At 33.1% G+C, this 18,435-nt stretch overlaps 2 long non-coding RNA genes across 2 annotated transcripts; one reads left to right on the top strand and one right to left on the bottom strand.

Moving 5' to 3' along the window:
- Positions 1-14,186: 14,186 nt before the first annotated feature.
- On the top strand, positions 14,187-14,705 carry LOC127718158 (uncharacterized). Its single transcript, XR_007989593.1, has 2 exons — positions 14,187-14,230; positions 14,608-14,705. It is a non-coding gene; the product is annotated as an uncharacterized LOC127718158 (long non-coding RNA).
- A 1,947-nt stretch (positions 14,706-16,652) lies between these two features.
- LOC127718163 (uncharacterized) lies at positions 16,653-18,435 on the bottom strand. Its single transcript, XR_007989598.1, has 2 exons — positions 18,050-18,435; positions 16,653-17,195 (listed from the first exon to the last, which is right to left on the bottom strand). It is a non-coding gene; the product is annotated as an uncharacterized LOC127718163 (long non-coding RNA).

The raw sequence follows: 18,435 nt of genomic DNA, 5'->3' as shown, positions 1-18,435 counted from the left end.
ATACTTTTCAAAGGTACCAGGCTTATTATATTTTCTACGCCAGACGCGCGTTTCGTCTATAAAAGACTCATCAGTGACGTTTGAATAAAGGATATTCATTAGCATACCAAGTGCTAAATCTTCGTCTTTCGCAAAGGCTTAGGGTGATATAGGCACAATTGCATATTTAACTTAGGAAAATATCTCATGAATAAGTCAGAAATGTGATACGTTATGTGCTTTATGTGATGAATTAAATAATTTTGAACTTTGTTATCTTTGTGATTAAACCCCAAACGGAGAGTGCATATATATATACCAAATAGTTAATAATCAAGTTGTTCAATGTATGTATATCTGAATACTGCATTATTGTAACTTTCTGGCATAGATCATAATAAGATTTTTTTTAAATTTGGAAAGACGTTATTCTACAATAAGCTATTATACCGCTGTTACAAAAAGTAAAAGGAACAGTTTTAAGAAATGTTATGGCGTGTGTTTTTACGGTATGAGCACGGAAGCCTTATCTGTTACAAGTTTACTTTTTTACCTGCATGCAGCCTTGATACAAATGTTGTAGTTTCAGATACATGTATCAGCTTGGTATTGTACATTTTTCTAAAAAAAATGTGCTTCCTTTTCATTTTAATATCATGCATAGCCTGTCACGAGAGCACCTGAAAAAAGTTTTACCCGGGTAAGTATGGCATCAAGTTGTACTTTCACGCATCTGCCATCCATATTTTAGAGAGGCGTAGGTTTTTTTCTTAAAGAATTGTTTGATTCTGAATCACTTGAGAAAAAATTGTCTAGAATGGAAGTGAATAAATTTAAAGATTATTTCTACTGAAAATTAGGAAAAAATATATATATTGACATTAAGTTTCTAATAAATTGTTCGGATTTTAATGAAAACAAAACACATTTGGTGTTTTATTTCTGGAAATATTTGAAAAAAAAAATGTATCCTTAAAGGACGCATGCACCCCCAAAAAAATGAATTAGATAGCCATTGTGCATTATATAAAAAACAAACGTGTATTATATAGTATTACTGAGTAGTAACTCTTTATTACGTAATTGATAGGGAGTGCTGCTGGGGTTCTGTTACCCCACCCTTTTCATATATTTTAGATTTTAAAAATGTATACCTTTTCATATATAGGTTACCTTTTACCATATTGTTTAGGTTTCATGAGGTGTGAAATGTAAAAGTGGAATACCAAAGTGCCAAAAGAGAGAAAATTGGTTGATAAAAACACGGCCGGGAACACCAAGAAAGATGACAGACGAAGAAGTTATGGAAACTTTAATGACCTTATCATATATTTCTGATAGTTTTCCCGACCTATTCACATATTTTCAAGCTTGAAGTTGCTAATTCACTTTCAGACAGGCATAAAAACACTCTCAGGAAATTTGGAATTACCATGTAAGATAATGAATGCTCTCTGTGGTAAATAATTAAATAAAATAATTTTCCCTGAAAAATCATATGCTAATTTAACCAAACTGAAACCTATATTAGTGTGTATGATGGTATGGTAACATAGATTATTATTATTTTCAATTCTCCTCAAAATAGGGACCAGAGACAAAAAGAACCAAACAAATTGTCCTCTCGGCTAAATACTGAGAGCTGGTTCACAGCGAATCACAACCAATAACACAGTGTTATTACCATAGTATCAACTTTTTGTCTCGAATATGGAACAACAAAAGAGACATTGTCAATTTTTAAATCATGAGCAACACGGTTCGTTCCACATGGTGAACCAAATATACTTATGCTTCCAAAACAATTAAAATCAGATTATGATGGGTTTGTGATGTTGCCTTTTGTGAACAGCGGTTTGTCTTGTATTTTTTCGTGGTTTAATTTGGACATGGATTTGTCACTTTGTCTTTGACCAAAGAGTTTTAAATCCTCCTTTCGGTATGTTCCGCCTTTCTTTTATGATAGAATGCATAACTCAGGATTTAGGGTTGCTGTCTACATGAAAGCTACTAAACTAAGGGTTTTCCAGTGGCATGATTTAAGATAACACGTAGGAAAAACTGTCTCTAAATACCAAATTGCCTTAAACCACAGCGTCGTCGTCTCCGCCGAATGTGATACCATCGGATAACTCATCACGGTATACATTCTTTCATAAGCTATACGTCAAGTGTCCCGTGTGGCGTAGTTTATGTTTTGCCTTTCGAGAGCACCTTGATTCTACCTCGGTTTTTTTGTTTGTAAAATGTTGATAAGTCTTGTTGTCTCGCCTGCGACTTCTGTCGCAGAAAGCGAGACTTAGGGTTAGTGATCCGGCAGCGGCGACGTTAACTCTTGACTTAAAAGCTTAGTATTTCAGAAAGTAGAAGACATAGGTGCTCCATACTTTGTATATAGATGCCTTATCTTAAGAACTTTCCGTCTGTCATATGACCAATGGCCTTGACCTCATTTTCATGGTTCAGTGACTACTTGAAAAAAGTTAAGATTTTTTGTTATGTTAATTTCTCTCTTATTATAAGTAAAAGGATAACTATATTTGGTATGTGCGTACCTTGCAAGGTCATCATGCCTGTCAGACAGTTTTCACTTGACCTTGACCTCATTTCATGGATCAGTGAACAAAGTTAAGTTTTCGTGGTCAAGTCCATATCACAGATACTATAAGCAATAGGTCTTCTATATATTTGGTATATGGAATGACAGGCAGGTGTCATCTCACCATGTCAGCATGTTATTCCTAAATTAACTTGATTGATTTGGGTATGATAAACCCATTTTATACGACCGCAAAAATTTTGCGGTCGTATATTGGGATCAAGTCGAAGTCGTCGTCGTCGTCGTCGTCCGAAGACACATTGGTTTCCGGACAATAACTTTTGTTTAAGTGTATGGATTTCTATGAAATTTTACCATAAGGTTTATGACCACAAAAGGAAGGTTGGGATTGATTTTGGGGGTTATGGTCGTAACAATTCAGGAATTAGGGGCCAAAATGGGGCCCAAATAAGCATTGTTCTAGTTTCCAGACAATAACTTGTGAAATGGTGTATGGATCTCTCTGAAATTATACCACAAGTTACCATATCACAAAGGGATGGTAAGAATTTGCTTTGGGGGGTTATGGCTCAAACTGTTTAGGAATTAGGGGCAAAAAAGGGGAAAAACAAGGGTTTCCAGGTTAATGGAGAATTACTTAAGTACAAAACATAATTTTAAAGCAGTGTAAGGGAGGTAAATCAAACACATATTGTCAAATTACCTCCCTTACACTGTTTGTAAATTAATCATAAAGAAATGTATTGTCTTTAGGTGATTAGCTGTCAATTTATTTTTAGAAGTTACTATTTTAAAAAATTTTAATAAAGGTAATTTAATTATAGCCATGATTATGTGAAGGAATTTTATTTATGTTACTATTTAATGTTGCTGATGGAGGCTTTTTAATTTTTGGCATGATTATGATGACATTTTCTATTTTAAAAATTATTTAATGTTAGCCATGATTATGTATGTGAAGGAATTTTATTTTTAGATATTACTAAATAATTTTGCTGATGAAAATGTTTTAATTTCAGGCATGATTATGATGTCATTTTCTATTTTATTACTTTAATGATGTATTTAAATGGGTTTTTATGGTTGCAAAGTCCTAGCTGTCAATTTATTTTTAGAAATTACTTTTAAATGCTGATGAAGGAATTTTATTTTTAGATATTACTATTAAAAGTTGCTGATTAAGGTTTTTTTTAATTTTAGCCATGACTATGATGTCATTTTCTATTTTAAAACTTCTATGATGTATTTAAATGGGCTTTTATGGTTAAAAAAAGCATTTTTCTAGTTTCCAGACAGTTACTTGTGATTAAGTGTATCGATCTCTCTAAAATTGTACTACAAGGTTCCATACTACAAAGGAAAGACTGCAATTGAGTTTGATGGTTAATGCTAAAAGGGCGATTCAAAAATTTGGGGGGAATGGGGGGGTTTCCAATTTATTTTTTTAAAAGGGTTCATATTTTTTTTTTAAATTTTCAAAATTTCAAATTTTTGAAAAGTTTCAAGAAGAAATCTTCAATTGCACAGTATTGCGCATTAGATTTGTAAGATCTTTGACCACATTTATGTTGTGTCAGAAACCTATATTATGTCAAAAATTTGATCATAATTCAAATTCAGACAGTATCAAGCTTGAAAATTGTGTCCAAATTTGCCCCAACTGTTCAGGGTTTGACCACTGCGGTCGTATCAGGCTGCGCTCAGCGAAGCATTTTATTTAGAAAGAAGTTGTATATTCCAAAACTGCGTCTTTTGCCTCTTTTACAAAAGTATCTTTGACAGCTACATGTATAGAATGAAGAATGTAAACGGGGAATTGTCAAAAAGACAACAACCCAACCAAAATATACAAGTCAACCCAAGGCCACCAATGGGTCTTCAACAAAGCGAAAAATCCCACACCTAGAGGAAGCCCCGAGCAGGCCCCGAAACACAATGTACACTAGACCAAGAAAATGGACGCCATTCTATGCTCCAAAACCTATAGATGAACCAAAATTAAGAAATATATAAGACCAACAAAGGCTAGAGGTTCCTGCCTAAGGACAGACGCAAAAATGCGCCTGGGTTAAACAGGTTTTATAAGCGCTCAGCCTTCTCCCTTCACCTCTAGCCGATGTAGACATATATACTAGTAAATTAAACGTCCACAATTTTGAGTGTCACTGCCAAAGAATAAATTTTGGGGTCCCTAACAAATATATAATGCCTCTGCAGCTGCCCCAAAGAGTCAATATTTCAAGTCGGTGCATTTGCTAAAAAATCTGCAGAAGGGGTCTTTTACATATATGGACTATAGTTTAGTTGCTATCTCCCTTTACGTTTAATATGACGGTGCTAGCTATGAAATTTAATAAATAAACTACAAGCCATCCGCTGTATTTCAAAAGGCTATCTGTTTCTTCAGAAAATACTTTGTGTAGTGATTATGTAAGCAATCCATTCATTTTTTTTACACGAGATTTAGATGAAGTCCAAACAACAAAAAGAATCAACAATACTGTATACAATTCTATAAGCAATCATCATTCAAAAATGTTAAAGAGATACACCAAAAAATAAAAATAGTTTTCCCCATTTTCACGCAACTCGACTTTCGTAACTCGCAACTCGCAACTCGACCTTTGTAACTCGCAACTCGACGTTTGTAACTCGCAATTCGACCTTTGTAACTCGCAACTCGACTTTCGTAACTCGCAACTCGACCTTCGCAACTCGCAACTCGACTTTCGTAACTCGCAACTCGACCTTCGTAACTCGTAACTCGACCTTCGTAACTCGCAACTCGATACTCGACAACAAGTGAATCTCAGTTGTAACAGATAAGTAACAATATTCAATATATTCCGCGTGTCAATACAAAACATTTAGTATTCGCTTTATTATAAGTATATTGTTTAACTTTTAATATTCAAATTCTATTGTTTTATTAGCTTTCTAATCCTCACTCTGTGAAAAATACAAAGTTAGAAAAAAGAGCCATGGTCCATTTTACAGCTCGTGATTGTCGAATGCGTTGTTCAGGTTGGGTAGGTGTCAATCTAACTTTCAAAAATTAATAAAATTTATTGCATATATAACTTAAAATTTAGCAAGTAATCCCACGTGTGCATGTGTAGCTAGCTCTGCTCGACAATTTATACATATGATGGGAAATTTGAAAATGAAAATAAACTACCATCTGCTTATGTAGTTTCCTCATTTTTTAATTCCCAGATACATAAAAATGTAAGAAGAAACCCAGTCTTTTTCTTAATTAAAATATTATGACAAAAAGGAAAGACAATACAATGGCTAAAATGACGAAAAGTTAAAAAAAACAACCGTCTAGGCAACTAAACATTGAGCAAAAAGGGACTCAACCAAACACTGGCGGTGCTTCGGAAGGGTAAACAACATACGGTGATTAGTCATATTCGGTGATAAATCTTAGGTCTAGGAATAATGTAAAAAGAATGCCAATTTGCCGTTAACAGTGTTGGGTCCTCTTTTCATAGTTCACGACTAATCCTGTTTTCTGTGTCAAGATTCTCAAAAAATACAAAACTTTTGGGAAAGGAATCATTTAGTCTTCCGGAGCATCTGGGTACATTCTTGGTGTGTTGAGGATTTGTGTTGCTCAGTCTGTTGTGTAGTGTTTTGCGGACTTTCTATGTCTTTTTGTCTTTTCTTTCTCAGGTTTCTGTTGAACTTGGAATTTTTAATGAAAGGGAAATATCTATAATTGCGGAATTTATTTCTTCATTATTTTGTATCAATAATATATTCGTTCGTAATTGAATGCTTATCATAGCAAAATATATCTGGAGCTTCGAGCAGTGAACCTTTAATTTATATACTCCAAATAACGATAAGCACCTTTAATGGAACCACAATGACCCAGACATAAAAAAGGATTAGTGAAAATTTAACCAATTACAAACTGTCAGTATATAAAGTTTATCATTAAACGCCAGCTTATGAAAAAAAACCGGAAACACGAGGATCTGGATGGGGTTCACAAAATAGAGAATAATGGGCAAAAAGTATAGAAAAAGTGGCTAAAAATATAAAAAAAAAGAAGAAAAATAGGCATTGAAAAAAGAGAAAAGAGAATAATTGGGTGCTAAAATACAAAGATTAGAGAATAATCGATAAAATTTATAAAGAATAGAGAAAAATGGCTAGAAATATTAAAGAATACAGAATTGAAGGACCCCGTATCCAGACCTTCATACATTTTCTTGACAAATCACACAACAAATGAGAGAGAGATCAGCCTTAAGGGTTTCCTCATTATGATAGAATTGAAAATCTGTGAGAAGAATTAAGTAAGATAATGTCAATCTCATTTTTCAAAGACACTTTCCGAATGGAATGTATACGCTTTCCGAATGTATGTTATAAGTGTTAGATTGATGCGTTATTTACTAATAACAGACAAATATAACATTGATTTAACCAACTTGCATCTTTTTAATTATACAGATACTATTTTTAACCTTTTGTTTTTAATAACATAGCTGATTAATCCATTATAATTCATCTTTGAAACATAGCTTACAAATAGTTTTATGCAATGTAGACCGAAAGATTAATGCGTTATTTTAAATGTATCAGCTTCGGATAATGCCTTTCACATCACTCACTGTTCACGTCATAAATACCATTGGGTCGATGCCTCTGCTGTTGGACGGAGGATATTTCAGCGAAAATAAAAAATGCACCTAGGGTGATTTGAGCGCCGACATCATAGGACATTTTAGCGCCAATTGATTTTCAAATAGGACGTTTGAGCGAAATTTCCTGTGATACTTTTATACGAGAAAACATTTGTAAAAAGTAAGAAAAAAGAGCAAGTTTTTAAAATATACATATTTTATTTGATTTTAAGCCCGAGTAATTCGAACGGTTCTTTCTAGTAAATGTTAGTGTAGTCCCGAGTTGATCTCTACTTACCAATCAAGTATAGGTTAGATAATTGATCATGTTTTATGAATATATAAAGCCCGAGGCGTAGCCGAGGGTTTTAAATATTCATTAAACATGACCAAGTTTTGTCTGACCAACTGTAAGTCCCCGAGGGAATAGCCAGTTTCTCAACACTGCATGACAAAACAAAAATTGTTTTATTTAAATTTGCTATTATTTCATTTCGAAATCATTTAAATTCAGGACTATTATCTTTCTGATGCGTAGCTCTGATTTCGTGTTCGGGTTTGGCTTTACATTTCGTCTATTTAAGGAGTGACTGAAATCAAATATTACAGTTATTCCTCATAATTTAAATCTAAATTCCATTTTTAATGAGTAAATCATGAAAAAAACGTTGATGACGTCACGGTCACATGACAAAATTATGTCTATGAGCTGATAGACAAAAAACTTTCAGCCAATCAGAAGTCGTGCTACATCCAAAATTTAATTATTTGGTTTTATAAGCTGTTCAACGTTTGTATTGGGTGTTGGATTTTCAATTTTTATGACCAGGAGCATCACTGAAAAGACATTATTTGTCGAAACGCTCATCTGGTGCAGTAAAATTGGTACCGTTAGTGTTATATAATTGCAAATAATACGTTGTGTTTTCTTTAATTTGTTACATCTACTAGCATTTTTGTACATGAATTTGCGCCGTTGGCAATGTCATTTAAATAGACGACGTAAGAAAAAAAGTATTAACAAAAATACCGAGCTCCAAGATTAATCCAAGAAGTAATACCACCATGTATGTCCCCCTATTAGTCTTTATCAAATTGTCATTTTTCAAAATATTGTGCAGAATTTATCTTTGTTTCAAATAAAGAAATACTTTGCATGAGTAAAATTTTATCCTGTCCAGTACTACAGTGAAAATTTCACATAGCATTTCATTGCATATAAGATTTCATTGCATATAAGATAACAACCACCACTGGAAGTAAACAAATCAAATTTTTGCCCCTTTTTTTCCTGTTAACAAGCTTTAATTACCATGTCGCCTGAAGTTTCCAAAAGATTTTATAGGAACAGTAAATAAATAGATGTATCGGAGCGACACGAATGGCCCAGTTTCAAAAAGTTGAAAAATCTGCAATTTAAACAACACATGTGGACACAAACATGCATGGATAGTATCCAGCTCTCAAGACCAATACGAGTTTGATGAAAAATTTCCTTGATCAATGAGTAGTTAAATTTCAAACTATCAGCAAACAGGAGCTCGATGTACTGCAGATCTAACAATATGCGACATGAAAATCAGCATAGCGGAACGAAACTAAACTTGATCTGTAACTCATCATGGTAGACTCACATATCAAAAATCAGCGCAAAATCGGAAGGCGTATAGCTGATTTTCAACAATTTTCAAAGTCCAAAACCCGTTATTTCGGCAAAACTCAGCAGAGCGGAACGAAACTTAAACTCGATCTGTAACACATCATGATTAACTCACACACCAAAAATCAGCCCAATATCTGAAGGCGTTTAGAAAAATAGTCCGGATAACTGTGATTTTCAACAATTTATCAAAGGTCAAAGTCCGTAATTTCGGCAATATTAGCAGAACGGAACGAAACTTAAACTTGATCTGTAACTCATCATGGTTAACTCACATACCAAAAAATCCGCCTAATATCTGAAGACGTATATAAAAAAAAAATCCGTATAATTGTGATTTTCAACAATTTATCAAAGTCCAAAGCCCGTATTTTCGGAAAAAAATTAGCAGAGAGGAACAAAACATGGCATTGCTGTCTCCACGTGTTAGTTTTTAACCAATGATATTCATAGAAGTATATAGGAGGTAAGATAAAGATACATGTACCTATTTACATATGTTAAGATATTCCGATTATTCTGTCTTAAGTTTTTGTTCCAATTGCTTACATTATAACCGTGGTCCTCAGAATTTTACAAATGTGTGCTGTAAGGTATAAGATACTTGACACGCACGTGCATATATGATATAACATTCTTCAAATATAACAGGAATATCAATCTGACTCAAAGGACTAAAATGTAAGTAAAGAGAGAGAACAGCATGAAGTAAAAAAAAATACAACAACTGAAATTAAGGACAAAAGACACAAAGCACTGATCTAAGAATGATCGCAGTTACTGAATGCTGGTTCAAAGAAGAAATTGAATTGAATGAATTTTATCAAAACTGTCAGCAGTCAACAACATAACGGAGATCACGTGTAGCAGGTACGTAATTATACCTAATTATTAAGATTTGTTTTATTGACAATAATTAAAAGCTGAAATTGCAATTGGTCGTACATGTTACTTTTTTTTTCATAATAGCAGTTTTCTTTGTAATTCTAAAACGCTTGTTTTTATTTTTCCCATAAGTTCCATTTCCTTCTCGTAAAAGGACCTGAACCCGAAACACTTGTCATCTGTAGCATTATTGTAGTACAGTGAATTTCTTTTATTTGTATTCATATTTTTGGAAAACCAATATTCTTTTCTACACTTCCTGTAGTGATGAAGAACGAGTTGTGTCACTGGAAGTACTTTCCTGAAAATAAAAAAATGTAGACGGGTCAAATAAATAACGGAAAAATAAGACATCTTTCGGAAATAAGCAACATGATGTCGGTAAAAATCAAGAGTGTACTTCAGATTGTCTGCACTATACAGTGTATGATCCAAGTGAAATTTTTAAATAAAAATGAATACTGCAGTATTTCAAATTCACTTTTACGAATCTGCTTTAAACCCCCCCCCCCCCCCCCCCCCCACACACACACATAGACGATAGACGACCAATTGTTTTCATGTATTTCTATTTTAAAAACTTCAGAAGAATTATGTACGACATTTACATGGTTTACTACAGTATAATTAAAAAAAAAAATCAAACAGTTTAATTTATTTCTTATTCAACGTTGAAGTTCTGACTCAACTGGAACTCCCGTTTTTATTTTTTTTTAATTTATTTCGTTCCGTGTTTTGTAAAACATTTAATATGAAAATAAGAAGATGTGGTATGATTGACTATGAGACAACTCTCCACCAGAGAGCAAATGACATAACATAGAAGTTAACAGCTATAGGTCACCAATCGGCCTTCGACAATGAGCAAAACCCATAATATATGTCCTGTTGTCTTAATTTGCCCTGCTGTTTTCTTTCTTTCGTCGACTTATGATTTTTACCCCGTACTTAGTAACACCCGAAAACAAATTCTCTTCGTCTGCAGAAAATCTAAATGATATATCATAATGATGCTTTTAGTTTTTCTATAAGTTTTTCCAGGTTTATACTGAGACATATCAATATATGTAAAGCTAAAAAAAATAACAACCATTCCAAATAAAGGTCTTAATTATTTTTGTTCTTCCTTTTTGACCGCCTCGGAGATCTCGTGGTAGCGTGTTCGCCTCGAGTGCGGGAGGTCGTGGGTTCGAACCCCGGCTGGGTCAAACCAAAGAATTTTAAAATTGGTATTTGCTGCTTCTACGCTAAGCACGTGGCATTAAGGAGTAAGAGCAAGGACTGGTCGGTTCGGAGTCAGAATAATGTGCCCGAGTAAGGTGGCATGTCTTCCTGTAGACTGTTACCTTGTGAATTAGCACGTCAAAAAGCCGGCTCAGCGTGTCGGTCTAGTAGGGTTAATATTCATATTACATGTTCTCGCCCTGAATATGCATAGTAATTTGCCGCTGGACGTTGAGCAGCCATCCATCATCATCTTCCTTTTTGATAGGGTCCATTCTCTTTTCCTTTTCTTTTTATATCTTCAATGGTTCACAGATGGGGCAATATGCGTAATAGATTCTCCATAGGCGGTAATGTTAACGTTTTCTTCTGTTGCTCAGGCCATATCGTAAACTTGGATATGTATGATGGCTCATTTTGAAGCTGAGACACTTGCACATGTGTGGTGCGATTTTCGGGGTGGCAAGTGTGATTCGTTTTCCCGTCAAGTGCCCAACCCCGAAAGATAGTGAAAAATGTCACTCTCCTCAGGAAATAATCACAAAATTCTGACCATAAAAATCATTAAAAAATATATCCTTTGTAATTATTTGTTCAGGTTTATTTTTTTATACTTTTTTTCACATCACATCAGCGCTATAAAACACCAGTCCTAGTTCATTTATGTCAATTTTTTAAATCACAGCTTCTACAATAGGAATCATTCACGACTTTTCACGCGTGGCGGCGCTGCGGTTCCATAAGTGGTTACTTGAACGCTTCAATCACGTAAAACGCTTGCATCTGTATTTACAACGTAAACAATGGCATCCGATGATTACATCACCTGGTCTGTTCCAGAACTAACGTTACATGGAGCTGTCACAAGAGACAGAACTATAGATCTTATAGAAAGGTAAACGATGTATTTAAAAAAATATTGAGATTTCTTCTATTATATAAAGCGGAAACGCCGCTACAGTACATGGCCAAAAAGATTTCGGTACCTACATTTTTGGGCTATATATTTCATATAAAAACACGTTTATTGGAGGCATTTATGGTTGTATTTTTACAAATAATGTGTTGAAAAACGCTGAATTGTATATAAAGAGTATTTGATTGTTTTGTCATAGCTCTGTCATCAGTTGTTTTTATTTTCTCCTGATGTGAACACATGTACTATTTTTTACAATTCAATTTGGTTGAAATATAAATATATAGCAAGATTGTTTATAATAGACAATAATATTTATGTTTATCTCAGAAGAAAATGAAAATAAACAAATAATTATTCTGCTGTTGGTACCAAGTTGCATAAAATCAAATCAGAAATGTCCCCTAAATAATCTTTTGAAATGCAATTTTATATGAAATATTTAGTGAAATACCAAGTGACAAATACATGTACCCCAAGTTAGAAAAAAAACAACAACAAAAAACCCACTGAACTTATAAATAGTCATGAATGTATAATTAAACTTTCTAGGATACATTTAAATGATTTTGTATAATAATAATTAAAAATAGGGGTTCTATACAGATATTATCTGTTGGCCATGAAATGTGATATAAACCATGCAGACTGGGCAAGGGAAAATTAAATTTAACTTGTTATACACTGGGACTATTATACTAATAGTATTATAGTCCCAGTTATATATAAACAATTTATTACTTTTGAAAATGGGACAATTACACAAGGAAAGTATTAAATCCTCCCAATACCACTTTTAAACAAGACATGATTCTACATTTTTAAGCTTTAAATCTTTTAATATGTCTCAGCTTCATCAACTTAAAAAAAAGACACTGTAAAAAAAATATAAAGGCCCTTCTCTGCAAACTTTTTACATATAACATGATGGGGCCATTTTTGGAAATTTTAAAGATATATACATCTATAATGAAGTTTTATTTGTAATTCAAGTTCAAACAAGGAATTATTTAAATATGGAATAATTTCAAATTCTTCAAAATTGATTAGAAAATAATTATGAAAACTAACCCAACTAAATATTTTTTAAACTTAGAAATGTGGTCCCTATAGTTCTACGTCCTTTTTTGAATCCTATCTGTTCTTGGCAGATAATCTTATATGATTCTAAATAGTTTTCTAAACTATTATTCTCTAGAAAAAAATGTTCCTAAACTAGTAAAAAGGGTTATACCTCTATGGTTTGAAGGGCTATTAAAACATCTTCCTTTGAATATGGGTTAAATAAATTTTCTCTCCAATAAGAACTTCTTGCTAGAGAGAAAATTTTATTAATTTTTAAGAAAAAAGTAGTGTTTCATAATTTTATATACATATCATGCCCAACATTCAGCATACAAGAATTTTTCAAAATTTTATTAGTTATACCATTAAATCCACTTGATATCTTGTTTTTCAAATATTTCATGGCAAGCAGAAACCTCCTTTGTAATCCTAACATTTTAATCTATGTAATAGTACTTTAAAAAATCTTTACCTACATGTTTTAAAAAAATTCAAACCATTCCTTAGCTTGTTTAATTAAACTTTGGCTGGAACATGCATTAAATATTTGTCACTGGACATTAAGATTCCAACAATCCATCAATATATTTGAACTTGAATCATTGATTTCTTTCCTTTTTGTCTTGCCTTGACAGAGTCCAAAAGCAAGACATAGCATATATTAGGTATGCTGTTTTCAGCGTCATCAACAATGTATTAGTTAGTAAAGTAATATAAAATAGTGAAATATTGCAGACATTTTCTACTGATAGATAACATTTTCTACTGATAGATATTTGTAACCATGAAAGACAATATATTCATTATACAGTTTTCATGATTAATCGCACAGGCACTTGTCTCAGAAAAAAATTTCCTATATACCTCAATATATAACACGTGTTATATTAAGGCATATAGGAAATTTTTTCTGAGACAAGTGCCTGTGATTAATCGCTAGCCCTTCAGGCCAGGCCAGATACATTTTTTGTAAGTATAGATAATTGTTAATGTGTCAATCCTAGTCAGGAGCCTTTAATCTAGTAGTTATAGTTGGTTAATTTCTGATATATATACATATATATTTGTTTTTTTATTGTCTTATTTTATAATTTAAAATCAAGCCATTAGTTTTCTTGTTTGAATTTTCTTTCATTTTTGAATGTTGTGACCTTTGTAGCTGACTTGTACAATGTGATTTTTTCTTGACTGTATTTTATTTGATATTTTGTCTTTTTTTTTATCTTTTGTAGAATCAATTAGAGGAGCCAAAATGTATAAGCTTACGTTCAAAACATTCTGGAGGAGCAGATTGTGTGAAGGTATTTATCCTTTTATAGCCTCAATCTATATCACAAAAATGTATTTGTGTTAAGACCAAGTAAAGGTTACAGGACCTAATCTCAGTTGGGAAAATGGTACTGTACAGTTTTATTTTAGTACTGGTGAACTCTACCGTTACAGACTCGTATGATAATAATACACCTGAAACTCCACAGATGTACGTGCATATCTAATAGCTATGAATATTCCTTCCGAATCCAGCCACACTGATTAGATGTCGCTTTTCAATATAAATTTTTATGAAACCAGACTGGATTAAAATAAAATTTTCTTGTGTAATTTGGTGAAATTTAAATTATCTCCACTAGTTTACTCACTAAACAACAGGACTAATTTGTTAACATTTTCTTTACAGAAGCCAGCAGAAGTCAAGAGAAATAAAAAGAATGGAACAAAAGAAAAAATGAAAAAGAACAGTGAAATGACAAAATTAAATAAAATTTTTGCATTTCTTATTGTTGTTATCTTGTGTATTGTTGACCAAGACAGCAAAAAAAACCATCGAAAAGCTGTTCAGACAGAAAATGACAGATGCTACACATGATCAAACAAAAGATAAAAAAACACTTCTAAGAAAAAAATTTGTTCAATGCTGGACCAAATGAAATGCATGAGGATATTTATAATCTGAAAAAATTAATACCTCTATGCAAGTGAAACAAATTATGTGGTATGGGCTTTGCTCATTGTTGTAGGCTGTACGGTGACCTATAGTTGTAATTATTTCTGTGTCATTTGGTCTCTTGTGGAGAGTTGTCTCATTGGCAATCATACCACATCTTCTTTTTCATATGTGTTCAGTGCAAAATACAAAAAAATGGACTATTCAATAAAATTGATATCTAAGACAGGAAATATTGGGGTTTGTCAATGAGACATCAACCCGACAAAAATAGCCAAAATATATGTAGATTAAGCCGGCATCAACAGCATGCAGACAAATGTAAAAGGAGATGTGGGATAAAGATCAGTATGACGGCAGTTGTTTTCTCAAATGTTGATCCAGGATTTTGAATCTAAATAAAGTGATCCCCCCCAATCCACTCTGAAGTAACTGTATTAAAACAAAGTCAATGTAGGACTTTCTTTGAGATATTATTGTGTCTGGGAGACACAATTGATGCCCCCGTAGATGCAAAGTGTTATTTTAAAATAACTATAACATTTAACCGCTTATACCCCAAAAATGACAAAGTTCAACTACATTGTATCTCCCAAAAGAGCAAATATTAATAAAAATCAAAACCCTGACCACATGCACATCTTCAATATATGTACAAACAGACAGCAAAGTGAAAACTTCCTAGGATTCTAACTGTAGGAGGAGTTATGCTGAATAACTATATACCCATAATGGGACGGACGGACAGACAGACAGAAGGACAGACCGGGGTAAAATAATATGCCCCCTCCCCCCAACTTTCAGTTGCGGGGGCATAGAAAGGGGTCATCATACCCCAAACTAGACAAAGTTTTGAGAGTAATAAAAAAATCTGGATTAACCATAAATGTAGCTCCATAAGGGCCATAAAGGCACCCCACTCCTAAATCTGTCTCTGATATTAAACATTGTTTATGCGTACTGTTGTACGTTTGTTTTTTCTACATTGGCTAGAGGTATGGGGGGAGGGGGGAGATCTCAAAAAACATGTTTAACTCCGCCGCATTTTTGCGCCTGTCCCAAGTCAGGAGCCTCTGGCCTTTGTTAGTCTTGTATCATTTTTAATTTTAGTTTCTTGTGTAAAATTTGGAGTTTAGTATGACGTCCATTATCACTGAACTAATATACATATTTGTTTAGGGGCCAGCTAAAGGACGCCTCCGGATGCGGGAGTTTCTCGCTGCATTGAAGACCCATTGGTGGCCTTCGGCTGTTGTCTGCTCTATGGTCGGGTTGTTGTCTCTTTGACACATTCCCCATTTCCATTCTCAATTATATTCTGAATATTTTATAAAAGGACTTGAAAGATTATGTTAGAAAACATTTTTATAATGATATTTCGTATAACATTTAAATGATTTTTTTTAACGATTTTTTGAGAATATGAAGATGATTAAAACATTTTGTTAAAAAATATTTTTTGAACTTTTTCAAAACATTTTATCCTGCAGAAATGAATTTTTATATGTTTTTAAAATGTTTCAGGGATATTTGATTAACAAACACATTCAAATCATTTATAAGACATTTTACAAACATTGTCATCAAAATTCAGTAACATTTTAATGATGTTTGAAAAGTATCATGAAAATGTTTTGAAAATATTTTTAACGCCATACATTTTTGCATGAGTTTGATATTTTTCTACAATATTTTTTCAACATTTTCTATTTTTTTTTGGTGCTAACTGGGAAAGCAGTGGTGAAACAGCACCACATTAGAACAAATAATAAAATCAATTGCATGTAAATCCATTTCATCTTTTATGCATATTTATTTACAATGTATTTTTATGAGATTAGAAAGAACACAGCAAACATAGATAATTCTGGAACCAAGTTGAATTAGAAGTTTCCACGTGGAATTACATGTTTCAGATTTTTTATTCCCCTGCCACAGCGAAGGAGGGGCATTAAGTTTTACCCTTGTGTAACTTTTAGACAATACAAGGACTCTTTTAATGTGAATTCGGTTGGATGACACTTTTCTATCACAAACTACTTTCTTCTGATCTAGTTGGAATTTCCCTTTCAGAAAAGTTTGTGTGTTAATATAAGGATCGAACTGTCTTGGCTAGTAAATAAATCCTGTTTCATAATTCCACTATTTGCCATTTGTTGTCACCTTTGTCAAATTTTTTTTTTACATCTGGTTCTGACAGAAGTATTGATCCTCGCACTTGCAGCCACTTGGATTTTAACCATGAATTCATTTTAAACATAAAGATGTATCCCATCCATCACTTCATGGTTGGGTAAAAAGTCTGTTATCCATGATGGCTTCTGAAATATTAAAACAGGAAACCACAAAGCATCATGTTATTTAATAAACTGCAGGTTCAGAAATTTTTCTTATCATTCATAAAGGACAAGCGTTTAATGCGGGTATGTGTGTGATGTTTTTTTTCTCACAAAAATACTCTTTGATTTCCAACTTTGAAGAATTAAAAAAAATTGTTCACACAGCTTTTGCCATAAGTTTAATGTAAAGTCCTTAGAAAATTCAGACTTTATTGCGACAAACAAATAAAAAAATTATGCTCATGTGTACCATGGTTTTTTTTAGAATGCAATATAGGGATTGTCATATTTCCCAATATATGTAGTTCTCTTCCTTTCATGCATTGTTTTGTCAGGGAAATATATTTCACTTGCTATAATTAAGTGCACAACATAATTATTATTTCTTATTTACAATGCAAACAAAGGTAAAAGGGTGAAAAAATGTGAAGACTAGTAAAAAACTTACGAAGTGTGAGGACTAGGAAAAAGCTTACAAAGTGGGAGGACTAGGAAAAAACTTACAAAGTGTGAGGACTAGGAAAAAACTTACAAAGTGTGAAGACTAGGAAAAAACTTACAAAGTGTGAAGACTAGGAAAAAACTTACAAAGTGTGAAGACTAGGAAAAAACTTACAAAGTGTGAGAACTAGGAAAAAACTTACAAAGTGTGAAGACTAGGAAAAAACTTGCAAAGTGTGAGGGTGTATTTGAAGAATAAAATACATCCCTGTGTCATCCCCCTATTTTAATAAATAATAACCTGTCAAATTATTGGGCTGTTTAATCGAGAAAAAATGAAACAAAGAGGTTTAATAATGTACTAAATATAAAAAAAAATATAAATACATAATAACCTAATCCTGTTGTTATATAATCTCCTGGCATGACATGGTTATCAGCTGGTTATGGCAAACTTGGTCGACTTTCCGCCGGGTTTCCCTAGAAGGCTAGATATTTTTGATGGGTGGATCAACTCTCTTGATGCCTTCTCTCCATTTCAAAAGAATTTCATTGTCTTTTGGGAATCTGTGGTCCCCCTTCAGAATAATTGCAGCCGGGGACACAACAATTTTGAAGCTTAGGTTGGTGAAATTAGCGAGTGTCGATAATTTGTGGTTACTAATGTAAACATGTGCAACGTAATGCGATTCAAGCGTCCAAGTGATTAAAACGTTTCCGACAACCACTTATGGAACACCAGCGACGTCTACAGGAAGAAATATTACGAATGATCCCTATT

This window comes from Mytilus californianus, unplaced genomic scaffold, assembly GCF_021869535.1.
Source record: "Mytilus californianus isolate M0D057914Y unplaced genomic scaffold, xbMytCali1.0.p SCAF_10, whole genome shotgun sequence".
NCBI lineage: Eukaryota > Metazoa > Mollusca > Bivalvia > Mytilida > Mytilidae > Mytilus > Mytilus californianus.
Note: the sequence above shows the minus strand (reverse complement) of the source record. Positions and strands in the feature narration are given on the sequence as shown.